General features: G+C 43.6%; 1 protein-coding gene across 1 annotated transcript in view; it reads right to left on the bottom strand.

Moving 5' to 3' along the window:
- LOC126100616 (uncharacterized protein CG3556-like) overlaps nucleotides 1-12,770 on the bottom strand; it is a 646,754-nt gene that overhangs the window by 92,672 nt on the left and 541,312 nt on the right. The gene's annotated exons all lie outside the window — the stretch shown is intronic.

The following is a 12,770-nucleotide window of genomic DNA, read 5'->3' as shown; positions in this document are numbered from 1 at the left end:
AACGTAACCTTTGGCTCGCCTTCCCCACAACATTATCTATGTGGTCTTTCCAACTGAAGTTGTTCGTAATTTTAACACCCAGGTACTTAGTTGAATTGACAGCCTTGAGAATTGTACTATTTATCGAGTAATCGAATTCCAACGGATTTCTTTTGGAACTCATGTGGATCACCTCACACTTTTCGTTATTTAGCGTGAACTGCCACCTGCCACACCATACAGCAATCTTTTCTAAATCGCTTTGCAACTGATACTGGTCTTCGGATGACCTAACTAGACGGTAAATTACAGCATCATCTGCGAACAACCTAAGAGAACTGCTCAGATTGTCACTCAGGTCATTTATATAGATCAGGAACAGCAGAGGTCCCAGGACGCTTCCCTGGGAACACCTGATATCACTTCAGTTTCACTCGATGATTTGCCGTCTATTACTACGAACTGCGACCTTCCTGACAGGAAATCACGAATCCAGTCGCACAACTGAGACGATACCCCATAGGCCCGCAGCTTGATTAGAAGTCGCTTGTGAGGAACGGTGTCAAAAGCTTTCCGAAAATCTAGAAATACGGAATCAACTTGAGATCCCCTGTCGATAGCGGCCATTACTTCGTGCGAACAAAGAGCTAGCTGCGTTGTACAAGAACGATGTTTTCTGAAACCATGCTGATTTCGTATCAATACATCGTTCCCTTTCGAGGTGATTCATAATGTTTGAATACAGTATATGCTCCAAAACCCTACTGTAAACCGACGTCAATGATATAGGTCTGTAGTTAGATGGATTACTCCTACTACCCTTCTTAAACACTGGTGGGACCTGCGCAATTTTCCAATCTGTAGGTCAGATCCATCGGTGAGCAAGTGGTTGTATATGAGTGCTAAGTAGGGAGCTTCAAGGATTCGACGAAAGTATGGAAACACTGAGAGAATTCATTTTTGAGTATACGAGGATCATTCAGTAACTGAGAATTCTTCCAGGTTGTATGGCCATGGTCCATGGAACTCTTCAATCCCTGACGTTTCATCCAAGGCTACGTTGGACATCTTCGGATGTGCTCCTGGTTCTGCTGAGTTTTGCTGACTGACGAGTCGGACGTAGAAGAGCCGCCTAAATACCGTGGAAAGTGGGTATGGTCTGGATTTCACGTGATGGCAGAGATAAACCTTGTCAAAGATAATTTTTTTAAACTGTCGATCATAGTACGTCAAAGATAAAAACTTCTCATCGAATCTGTAGCGCCACAGTACATTTATCACTGAGTTTCATGGCTTCTTCTTTTCTGTTAAATTATCCCCACGTTTATATATTTCCGAAAGTTTCACTACGTGATCACCTGATTGAAGAGCATGTTCCGCCACGGCTGATTTGTCTGTTTTCTCTAGTCGGCAAAGACTTTTATGTTCCAATGTAGACCTTGCCACACGTACACGGAATCTTATATGCACCACAGAGGGGGACGTTTACCCTTAACGGAACGAAGTGCTTGTCCTATTTTCTTAGTTGGTCTGAAAATCGGTCGAACATCATGTCTCCTTAGAATCTTGCCGATTTGATCCGTTACTTTGTTGATGAAGGGTAGAGAAACCGTGTTCTTCCATCGCTGTGTCCTATCGTCAGGGATTGAAGAGATCCATCGACCACGGCCATACAACCCGGAAGAATTCTCAGCAGCTGAAACATCCGGTCGTGAAACCCTTCACTGTATGATCATTCAGTAAGTAATGCAACACTTTTTTGCTCTGCCAGTTTCGCTTAAAAGTGTGGAATTTGTTTGCGACATCGTGAAATATTCCCCCTTCAGCATTTATAGTTTAATGAAGATTCGATAGGTGGCGGCGCTATAGATAGCTCTTTAAAGTCAGTACCACCATTAGACTGTTGTTTATTTACAGTGTTACATTTACACTTATACAATTATGATTTCGGCTTCAAAGTGTTTTGAGTGTTATACATTGCCTAAGATGCCATACGACAGTATGCCTAAGATGGCATACGTCAGTATGCCATCTTAGGCAATGAATAACACTTAGAACACTTTGAAGCCGAAATCATAATTGTATAAGTGTAAATGTAACAATGTAAATAAACAACAGTCTAATGGCGGTACTGACTTGAAAGAAATATATTGTGACTGTGGCCCCGTATTATGAAAGAAATATTAAATGGCTATACGTAGCCTTGAAGTGGTGTCTGTAACATAGAGCTGTTACTAAGTTTCTTTTGGCGGAAAACCAGAACATCTCAGATATTCATATGCGCTTTCAGAATATCTACGGAGACCTGGCACTGAACAAAAGCACGGTGAGTCGTTGGGAGACGCATCTGTCATCGCATGAAGGTCACGCAAATCTCTCCTATAACCCGCGTGACGGCCGGGCGCAAACAGTTGTGCAATGTTGGAACGTGAGGGCACTCCCATTCGGGGTGTTCGTCGCCACAGAATTGCAAACGAACTTCCCCTTTTCTGTGACAACGCAAGGCCTCACACAAGTCTGCGCATCGAGAGGATCTCAAAAAACTTCACTGTACTGTTCTTTCTCATCCACCCGGCAGCCCGGATCTCGCGATTCAATGAAAAATGCTCTCTGATGGAAGCTGTACGTGCACGATGAGGAGGTTATTGATGCAGCAGAACATTGGTTCCGACCGACCAATGGAGTTGTATCATGCCGGCATAAAGACCCTCCCAGTATGAGGTGCATTCAAGTTCTAAGGCCCCCGATTTTTTTTCTCCAGACTGGAAAGAGATAGAGACATGCGCATTGTTTTAAAATGAGGCCGCGTTCATTGTCAATACGTCCCAGAGATGGCAGCACCGTACGGCAGATGGAATTTTACCGCCTGTGGCGAGAATGAGAACTGTTTTAAATACTTAAAATGGCGACGTTTTCCTTACTCAACAGCATGGAACCATTCGTTTTCTGAATTTGCGTGGTGTGAAACCAATTGAAATTCATCGACAGTTGAAGGAGACATGTGGTGATGGAGTTATGGATGTGTCGAAAGTGCGTTCGTGGGTGCGACAGTTTAATGAAGGCAGAACATCGTGTGACAACAAACCAAAACAACCTCGGGCTCGTACAAGCCGGTCTGACGACATGATCGAGAAAGTGGAGAAAATTGTTTTGGGGGATCGCCGAATGACTATTCAACAGATCGCCTCCAGAGTTGGCATTTCTGTGGGTTCTGTGCACATAATCCTGCATGAAGACCTGAAAATGCGAAAAGTGTCATCCAGGTGGGTGCCACGAATGCTGACGGACGACCACATGGCTGCCCATGTGGCATGTTGCCAAGCAATGTTGACGCGCAACGACAGCATGAATGGGACTTTCTTTTCGTCGGTTGTGACAATGGATGAGACGTGGATGCCATTTTTCAATCCAGAAACAAAGCGCCAGTTAGCTCAATGGAAGCACACAGATTCACCGCCACCAAAAAAATTTCGGGTAACCGCCAGTGCTGAAAAAATGGTGTCCATGTTCTGGGACAGCGAGGGCGTAATCCTTACCCATTGCGTTCCAAAGGGCACTACGGTAACAGGTGCATCCTACGAAAATGTTTGGAAGAACAAATTCCTTCCTGCACTGCAACAAAAACGTCCGGGAAGGGCTGCGTGTGTGCTGTTTCACCAAGACAGCGCACCCGCACATTGAGCTAACGTTACGCAACAGTTTCTTCGTGATAACAACTTTGAAGTGATTCCTCATGCTCCCTACTCACCTGACCTGGCTCCTAGTGACTTTTGGCTTTTTCTAACAATGAAAGACACTCTCCGTGGCCGCACATTCACCGTGCTGCTATTGCCTCAGCGATTTTCCAGTGGTCAAAACAGACTCCTAAAGAAGCCTTCGCCGCTTCCATGGAATCATGGCGTCAGCGTTGTGAAAAATGTGTACATCTGCAGGGCGATTACGTCGAGAAGTAACGCCAGTTTCATCGATTTCGGGTGAGTAGTTAATTAGAAAAAAAATCGGAGGCCTTAGAACTGGAAGGCACCTCGTAAGGTGGTGTACGGCTATTCCACTGAACGCATTCGGGAGGACGACGGTTCAATCCCGTCTCCGGCCATCCTGATTTAGGTTTTCCGTGATTTCCCTAAATCGCTTCAGGCAAATGCCAGGATGGTTCCTTTGAAAGGGCACGGCCGATTTCCTTCCCCATCCTTCCCTCCCCTGAGCTTGCGCTCCGTCTCTAATGACCTCGTTGTCGACGGGACGTTAAACACTAATATCCTCCTCCTCCTCCTCCTATTCCACTGAACGGAGATTATTTTGAAAATAGGGTTTTGTAGCCAAAGTATGAGAAATAGTATGGTTTATTGGAATCCTGAATAACACGAACCTGCTTTCAGAAGAAAAATGTATGGTGTTATTTCCTGAACACAACCCTCATAAATGCAGATGCTAGCCAAGCCTGCAGGTTGCGGTATGATACGAGGGCGTGCTGAAAAGCAATGCTCACGATTTTCTTGTTTAAATAAAAAGTACATTTATTTACATTCTACAACTTCATTCTTCATTTCTGCGTCTGTGCAGGCGTCTGCCGCTAGAGGGATTTGAATTGTAGCGTGAAACACGGCGGTGTGTAATGTAACCATGTCGCTGCGTGAGACAGCGTGCTGTAATCGAGTTTTCGAATTCGTAGAGTTCGCCCAAATATAAGCGCTGTGTCATCTGCAACAATCCGACACCTTGGAGTCAACTGTCATCAATCATCGTCCATGCCGTCCAGTCTTTGCCCCATCCAGACTTATCTGTTTCCAAACTTAAAGAAGACCTTAGAGGATATCACTTTGATGGCGATGAAGCGGTACAAGCAGAGGTGATGATGTTGCTCCGTCAACAAGGTGAGACATTCTACAGTGCCGGTATTTACAAACTTGATTCTCATTGGGAGCGATGTGTGCATCACCAGAATGACTACGTTGGAAGATAAATATATAGTCACGAAGAACAAAGATGTGAAATGTTAATAAAATTGGTTTAGTTTTAAAAGATTTAATAGTTTTCCCATAAAAAATTCGAAGGCATTGCTTTTCAGCAAGCTCGCGAAATTGACTACGAACAGCGTCTGTGCTATGTCCTCTTTACATGCAATTGTCAGTCGTCAACAGAACAATGTTCTACGTGGTTTTGAGTGCATTATTCGGAGTTCACTGTATTCAAACAAGGGCAAATTGTTGGTGCTTCCGCAACCGAAGAAGCCGAAGAGTTTGGTGTTTCAAGAGGGACGGTATTGAACATTATTACCGCATACAGAGAAAGCAGAAAAGCATCATCGTCTAAGTCACAACGTGAAAGAAAGTGTGTGTTGAGTAATCGTGATAGACGGTCATTGAAGAGGATTGTGACGAAAAATAGGACCACGCCAGCTGCAAAAGTCACAGCGCAACTGAATGTCACGATCGTGAACCCTGTCAGCAACAAAAGAACTCTAAGGAAGCTCCATAAGCGGGAAATGCAGGGCGAGATGGAATTCCAAAACCACACACTATTGATGCAAATGTTTATAACAGGGAAACGTAGTGCCGAAGCCATGAAACCTGGACTATAGATGAATGGAAGATTGTAATTTGGTTGGATGGATCTTGTTTCATACTGCTTCCAACTTCTGCTCCCAGGCTGAAAAATGGAGGGGGTTCAGTGATGATTTGAGCAGCCATACAGTGGTATTCCACAGGTCCTATGGCTATTCTCAAGGTCGCATTACTTTCAAAGATTATGTCACCATTTTGGCTAATCAGGTCAGTCCCATTGTACAAACTTTGTTCCTCAGGGCTGATGATGTGTTCCATGATGACAGTGCTCTTGTTCATAAAACTCGCATCATCCAGGACTGGTTTTGTGAGCACGAGGACGAATTACCGTATCTCCCCTATCCACCACAGTCGCCAGTTCTCAATGTTATTGATTCTCTATGCTCTGATTTGGAGACAGAGCAATAAGAACAGGATCTCTATTTTGTCCATTCCGAGGTGACTGGTAGCTGTTTCGAATGGCGATGGTTGATGTGTTCTGTTTATTGTCGAACTAAATTTTTGTCCAACGCTTGTGAGCCGCGGATGATCGTTTCACTGTCGATAACTTTTAGCGGACGTCTCACCAGGGAGGGCGCGGGTTACTCCCTTGTGCGGTTATCGCTGCCTCGCCTAGTCTTCAAAAGGGGCGCAGACAGATGATGGGTAGTTTCCGCACCGTGTGGAGCCGGGGTCAGCAGCAGTGCATGGTGCAACGGACGCTCGGTACGGATCGGCACGATGCCTTTTTCCGAGTGGTAGTTTATTCATTTCGCCAGGGCTGGGCAGAAGGAAAAGGTCTGATTCGCTTGTATTCTGCGCAACTAGTTGTTCATTTCTGTACACCGATTTCCCGTTCCGCCAGCTGTTTGAACAAATGGTCGCTTTTATGATCATTGACTCGTCATGCGCGCCTTGTTATTTGGCTTGTGGAGTTTGTGGAGCCTGACAATATCAAAAGAACCAACGAAGACGATTCCGCAAACAGTAGTGGAACGAATACTAATACACGATGCAGAAGGATGGACCCTTGAGGAGCGGCAGAGGAGCAGAGTACAGGCAGTAGAGACGGATGGTATGAGGGTAACCTGGATATTCAGGAAAAAACGGAGAGGAAATGAGGGAATTAAGGAGATAATGAATATGGAACTACCAATCGTGCAAAGAATTGAGAATATAGCTCTTCAGTGGCATGATGATGGACAGCGTATGGTGCAAGGACAACGCTCGAAAGCAATCCTCGAATGGTCGCCGCATGGAAGGAGGAAGCGTGGACAGCCGAGATTAGCATGGAGAGCGGGAGTAATTAGAATGATGAGGAAGAGAGATACCGAAGTAGAAGACTCCCATGATTGTGCAAGCTGGCGAATGGGAATACAGGGCAACTGCTGAAGAGGGGAGAAGCCCTTACAAGTAAAAGTAAGAGCCTATTCGGGGTTATAGATATGGGAAAGACGTTGAAATTGGATGAGGGTTGACAAAATTTATTATTTACGGGGAATTATTAGTGCTTATAAAACAGACTCGTGCGGTACTTTGATGTGATATCGAAAGCGCGATATAATCTTTTTGCCTGCGTAGCTAAACAACCGACTCCTGCGCGTCCCGCCAGTGGGCGTGCGTGTTCTCTACTGCTCCGACTTCACAGCGATGCGCATGAGGTCGGCCCCAGTCGTTTTCGACCAATAACTACAGGATGACCATCCAAGGGCAAGTGCTATGAGTGATGTGGGACATCGACGCTATGAGAATTTACCGGAATATGAATTGACCTTTCAAGCGGTTGTATAATTTTATATTCTACCAACTTACACGCCTGAGAAGCACATCGCTCGGAACTGGAACTTCGCTGTTTGCGTCTACAGAATTCACAGAAACAGTGGGATTATTGTGCCGCAGTTACCGGCACTTGTTGGACTTATTTCGTGGGCACCTTAGCGTGTAAACCGGACGAACAGTTATTCGGAGCTATCTTCAGCGCTGCGACGTTCTGTTTACTGTCCGTGTTATATTGTTTTACATTTGGGTTAACCCCGATTCACTTTTAAGAGTTTACGAGTTACAACTTGGCTAACTTATACTGCTAGAATTTTTTATGTCAGTTATTCCTGTCTAGCAGGTTTGAGCCCTGTTCGCAATTTAGGAGTTTTATCTGTGCTGGTTTTGAGTAATTTATTTGGCTCTCAGGAATAATCCAAGTTAAAATTTACTACCTTCTGTTTTACTTGAAGCCATGTGGACGTTGTTGCTTAAATTTTAGTTATACTTTGTTTTCTAGTAGTGATCTGAGTTCCCGCAACGAACACTGGTGCGTCCTCTCTTGGATGAGATTGACGTTCTAGTTAATACCACGTTCGGCAGTTTTAATGAGACAAACACCCAATATTTTTGAGACTTCAAATAATATTTCTCTAATTTACGTAAATATTGTATTTCACATTTTTTTGTAACTGATCATTGCCTCTTATGATCTGTTATGCTGACAGGTGTTAATAGACGTATTAATTAAATGTTTATTCATGCTTGACGTATTTTTTGTTTTCTTTGGAACGTGTATGAACTGAAATGTTTGTGTGCTCGTCCTAGTAGTATCTGAATTCGTTTATTTATTTTGAGACAGAGTCTCTAAGTCATGTCATAGTTCCAAATTTCGACGGAAAATTGTTCAAATTTGAAATACTAAATCTTTACTCCTGACTTTCTTTCATTAATTTGACTTGTGGGTGGTGGTAAAAAAATGGTTCAAATGGTTCTGAGCACTATGGGACTTAACATCTGAGGTCATCAGTTCCCTAGAACTTAGAACTACTTAAACCTAACTAACCTAAGGACATCACACACATCCATGCCCGAGGCAGGATTCGAACCTGCGACCGTAGCGGTCGCGCGGTTCCAGACTGAAGCGCTTAGAACCGCTCGGGCACTCCGGCCGGCGGTGGTGGTAAGTTCCTATGGGAATAAACTGCTGAGGTCATCGGTCCCTAGGCTTACACGCTACTTAATCTAACTTAAACTAACTTACGGTAAGGACAACACTCACACACCCATGCCCGAGGAAGGACTCGAACCTCCGACGGAGGGAGCCGCGCGAACCGTGGCAAGGTGCCCGAGATCATTTCACTTGTGAAAATTCGGTGCTACAAGTCGTGTTTGCTGAAATAAATTTGTATTTTCTGGATGAGGTGTTATGCTTTTTGTGTCCTGGCACCTTACCACACCCAGCTTCTCGCTTGCTAACGTATTTCAAACACAAATTAGAAAAATATACTTTAAACGGCACAGTGAGGTAACTGAATAACATGACAGATAACTCTAATTTTTATTATAAATGACCTGGGATACATTTCATGCTACAGTAGATGTATTTTTGATCGGTATACATTCTCACTGGCATGTAAATGTGTGCAATAACGTACCAAGCGAATGGCAGGCGAACTGTCCTCCCAGCAGTCATTCCCCACCCCTCCCCTCCCGAAAAAAGCGTCTTCGGAAACCAAACTCTCCCCATGCTCCCTTACACAGACACGTATGAATTCAGTGTCAGTTGTTTGAAGAAAGCCAGAGCGTGAGTATATAATGGACACTGACCATTAGCAATGCTACCCCGTGAAAGCCTAAAATTAAATTCAGATAATATAAGGTTCAAATGGCTCCGAGCACTATGGGACTCAACAGCTTAGGTCATAAGTCCCCTAGAACTTAGAACTACTTAAACCTAACTAACCTAAGGACATCACACACACCCATGCCCGAGGCAGGATTCGAACCTGCGACCGTAGCAGTCCCGCGGTTCCGGACTGCAGCGCCAGAACCGCTAGACCACCGCGGCCGGCGATAATATAAGACTCCATTTTGAACAAAAATGGTTCAAATGGCTCTGAGCACTATGGGACTCAACATCTTAGGTCATAAGTCCCCCAGAACCTAGAACTACTTAAACCTAACTAACCTAAGGACATCAAACACACCCATGCCAGAGGCAGGATTCGAACCTGCGACCGTAGCAGTCACGCGGTTCCGAACTGCAGCGCCAGAACCGCACGGCCACCGCGGCCGGCTCCATTTTGATCACTTCTTATTGTATGAACTTTGTGATCGTGAACTCTTAATGTTTTTATGCCATTCACTGACAAAATTGCTAGTTCTCAGGCTAAAAATGATATTTGCTTAACATGGAAGTGCATAAAAAGTTTATACAATTAAAAGAGCGATCAATAAGTAATATTACATTAACCATTGCAATTATGATCTGGACTACTTTACTGATTTTTTCATCACTAACAAAATTCTATAGCCCTTCGCCGCTGTTCTATTTGCAAATGAAAATATTGTATGGCTCAGCTTTCAGAGTACCGATTTCTTGTGTTAACGGCCAAAAACAACTAAAAAAATATGAATACAGAAAGTAGTTGCATGTGCCTGAACATTACCTGCTTGATCATATATAGAAATCTCATACCTACCCTCTCAGTTAAGAAGTTAGGTACCTATAGTAAAGTGGTAGCATTAATGTGTTAAAAAACTGTTTTTACGTATATTTTTGCATTTACGTACCTATTGTACGGTAGTAGCACTGGTATGTTAGAAAACTTCTTTTTTAATTAGTGATGAGCTTAATTTTTTAAGAAATTGTGCTTACTTTCCTCCATACTGCCCCTTACTAGATATGTAATGTGAGTTGCTTATCCAACATTTTCATCAGATCCAAAAATCGAGTGAACAGCTGTATGTAGTAAGAAGAAATCTCTTGAGACGAGCCATCCAGTCTGCATTTGTCTGCAAGTAAGTCGTAAATAAAGCGACTTGTTCTGCGAGCAACAGCTATATTGAATCCTCATAATATATAACAATTGTTTTGCAGTTTTTGGTTTCAGATGATTGCAGGTTGCCATCTGGTTTCTCATTAAGATGAATGAGTTCCGTATGCGGCGAAAATGCCGTGACCTGCCGAGTCATACTCGCGGTGTGTCGAACGAACTTATCTGCGCTCTTGCCTCCCCCCCTCCTCTCCCTGCCCTCTTCCCCTATAATCAGGATCGTTAGAACAGCCGTTGCTATGGAGACGGCGTGCTTGTGATTTAAGGAGGGGGTAGTGGGCCGCGTTTGCGTGCCTCGAGACGTACAGAGCCCCACGGAGATAAGGCTCCTGCGTGACAGCCTAGTGGAGGAAGATATATGTGGCAGATCTAAGCCTGGGCCCGCATTGCGAGGAGAACATTTCACTGGACGGAATCCACGAGGGTAACAGATAAATGGTGGGATTTTGTAGTTTGTGGGAAAACTGCCTCTTCGTCTGAAGAGGTCCTTCACTTAGAAGCTACGACTTAAATCCAATCAGTTAAGTAGAAAAGAAGTAAAATAAAAAAAAGAATTTTTTGGGATAGTTCGCTGGGTGATCTCAAGGAGGTGTCCAATTGCCTGACTGGAAATAGCTTTTTTCCAAATAAGATTCCTTCCTCCGCACAAAATGATCACTTTACAAGAAGTGTGTTCGTTATGTCTTAAAAATGTATTTGAAGAGTTTACGTGAGTATAATGGATGCGTTTAAAGTGTAGTGTTACGTATGTGTTATATGCTACTGCTGCTCGTGACGATGGTAGAAGGGAGAGGATAAAAGCCGATGCTTGACTTGTTGCTATTCCTCTCTCGAATAGCAACAAGATGGCCGCCGAGCTTAAACATCAACACTGCCACATGACCTCACTTCAGGAGCCACTGCGTTTAATTACGGAATTTAATCCAAGACTTTGGCGCCAAGTCTGGTGATCAAGAATTTAACGCCACCATTTCTACCCCCATCTCCGACCAAATATTAGTGGTGAAATTTTATCACACTGCCAGGGTTCGAACCGTCTACCTCAGTGATCTCGGCAACGCACGTGAGTTACAATCAAGTACAGTGACAATGTAACGCCACATCCAATGCGTTACCCTGCAGGGAATGTAATACTGCGTTTGTGGACTTTTATTTCAGTCAATCATTATGGGCAAATATTGTGTTATCATTACTAAATTGAATGAACTGTCATTAGAGATTTTGATCAAAGCAACCAAACTAAAAATCTCAGCTTGATACTGTACAGCCAAATGACAGGTTAATTTGGATAACAGCTAAATTCAGTGCTCTGTACAATAATTAAGAGAGTAAATGGTAGCAAAGAGTTGTGATTGGGGCGTGTAGACCTCAGGTGGATTAGAGAACGTGAAAAGAGATGCTTGCTCTGAAGTGTAACGATGAGGAAAGCTGTCACTTACTGTTATGTTGGATGACCGATCCTGGAATTAGTCCAAAGTACAATGGGGAAACTATAATGTATGAGAATGAACAAAACGCCAAAAATACGATCTTTTGAGTATTACTACTCCTGAGTGTCAGCAGCAGTACTTCAGGTCGCTATATTATGCGTACTGTACAGAAGTACGATGGTTGTCCAGAAATTAAGTTCCGATCGGTCGCTAAATGAAACCACCGTCAAAATCAGAAACATTTTATTTGCTAGAGTTAGCTACACTTTCCAGGTACTGTAAGGCTGTTAAGTTTTTGTGTTGGTAACGCCGCGTAGCGCTCTGTATCAAAATCACTGACTGTGCTGCGTGCAGTCTGTGGCTGGTTTGCATTGTTGGAATATTTCCTATTGTAGTGTTGGGCAGTTGGATGTGAACAGCGCGTAGCGCTGTGCAGTTGGAGGTGAGCCGCCAGTTTTGGTGGATGTGGGGAGAGAGAGGGCGGAGATTTGAGAGCGGATGATCTAGACGTGTGTCCATTAGAAAGAGTAAATTTGTAAGACTGGATGTCATGAATGAGTTTTGAATACTATTAACGTAAATACATAGTTTGTTCTCTATCAAAATCTTTCATTTACTGGCTATGCCTATCAGTAGTTAGTGCCTTCAGTAGTTAGAATCTTTTATTTAGCTGGCAGTATTGTCGCTCGCTGTATTGCAGTAGTTCGAGTAACGAAGATTTTTGTGAGGTAAGTGATTCATGAAAGGTATAGGTTATTGTTAGTCAGGGCCATTCTTTTGTAGGGATTATTGAAAGTCAGATTGCGTTGCGCTAAAAATATTGTGTGTCAGTTTAGTGCTGATCAGAATAAGTAAAGAGAGAAATGTCTGAGTACGTTCAGTTTTGCTCATCTGTTTGAAAATCAAATAACGTAAGAGGTTTACCAGCACTGTCATTCTTAATTTTTCTAAGGGGACGTTTCAATACTTCTCTACATAGCCGCCGCTCCGACTTCGACATT

This window comes from Schistocerca cancellata, chromosome 9 (assembly GCF_023864275.1).
Source record: "Schistocerca cancellata isolate TAMUIC-IGC-003103 chromosome 9, iqSchCanc2.1, whole genome shotgun sequence".
NCBI lineage: Eukaryota > Metazoa > Arthropoda > Insecta > Orthoptera > Acrididae > Schistocerca > Schistocerca cancellata.
This window is presented reverse-complemented; position numbering and strand designations above follow the sequence as displayed.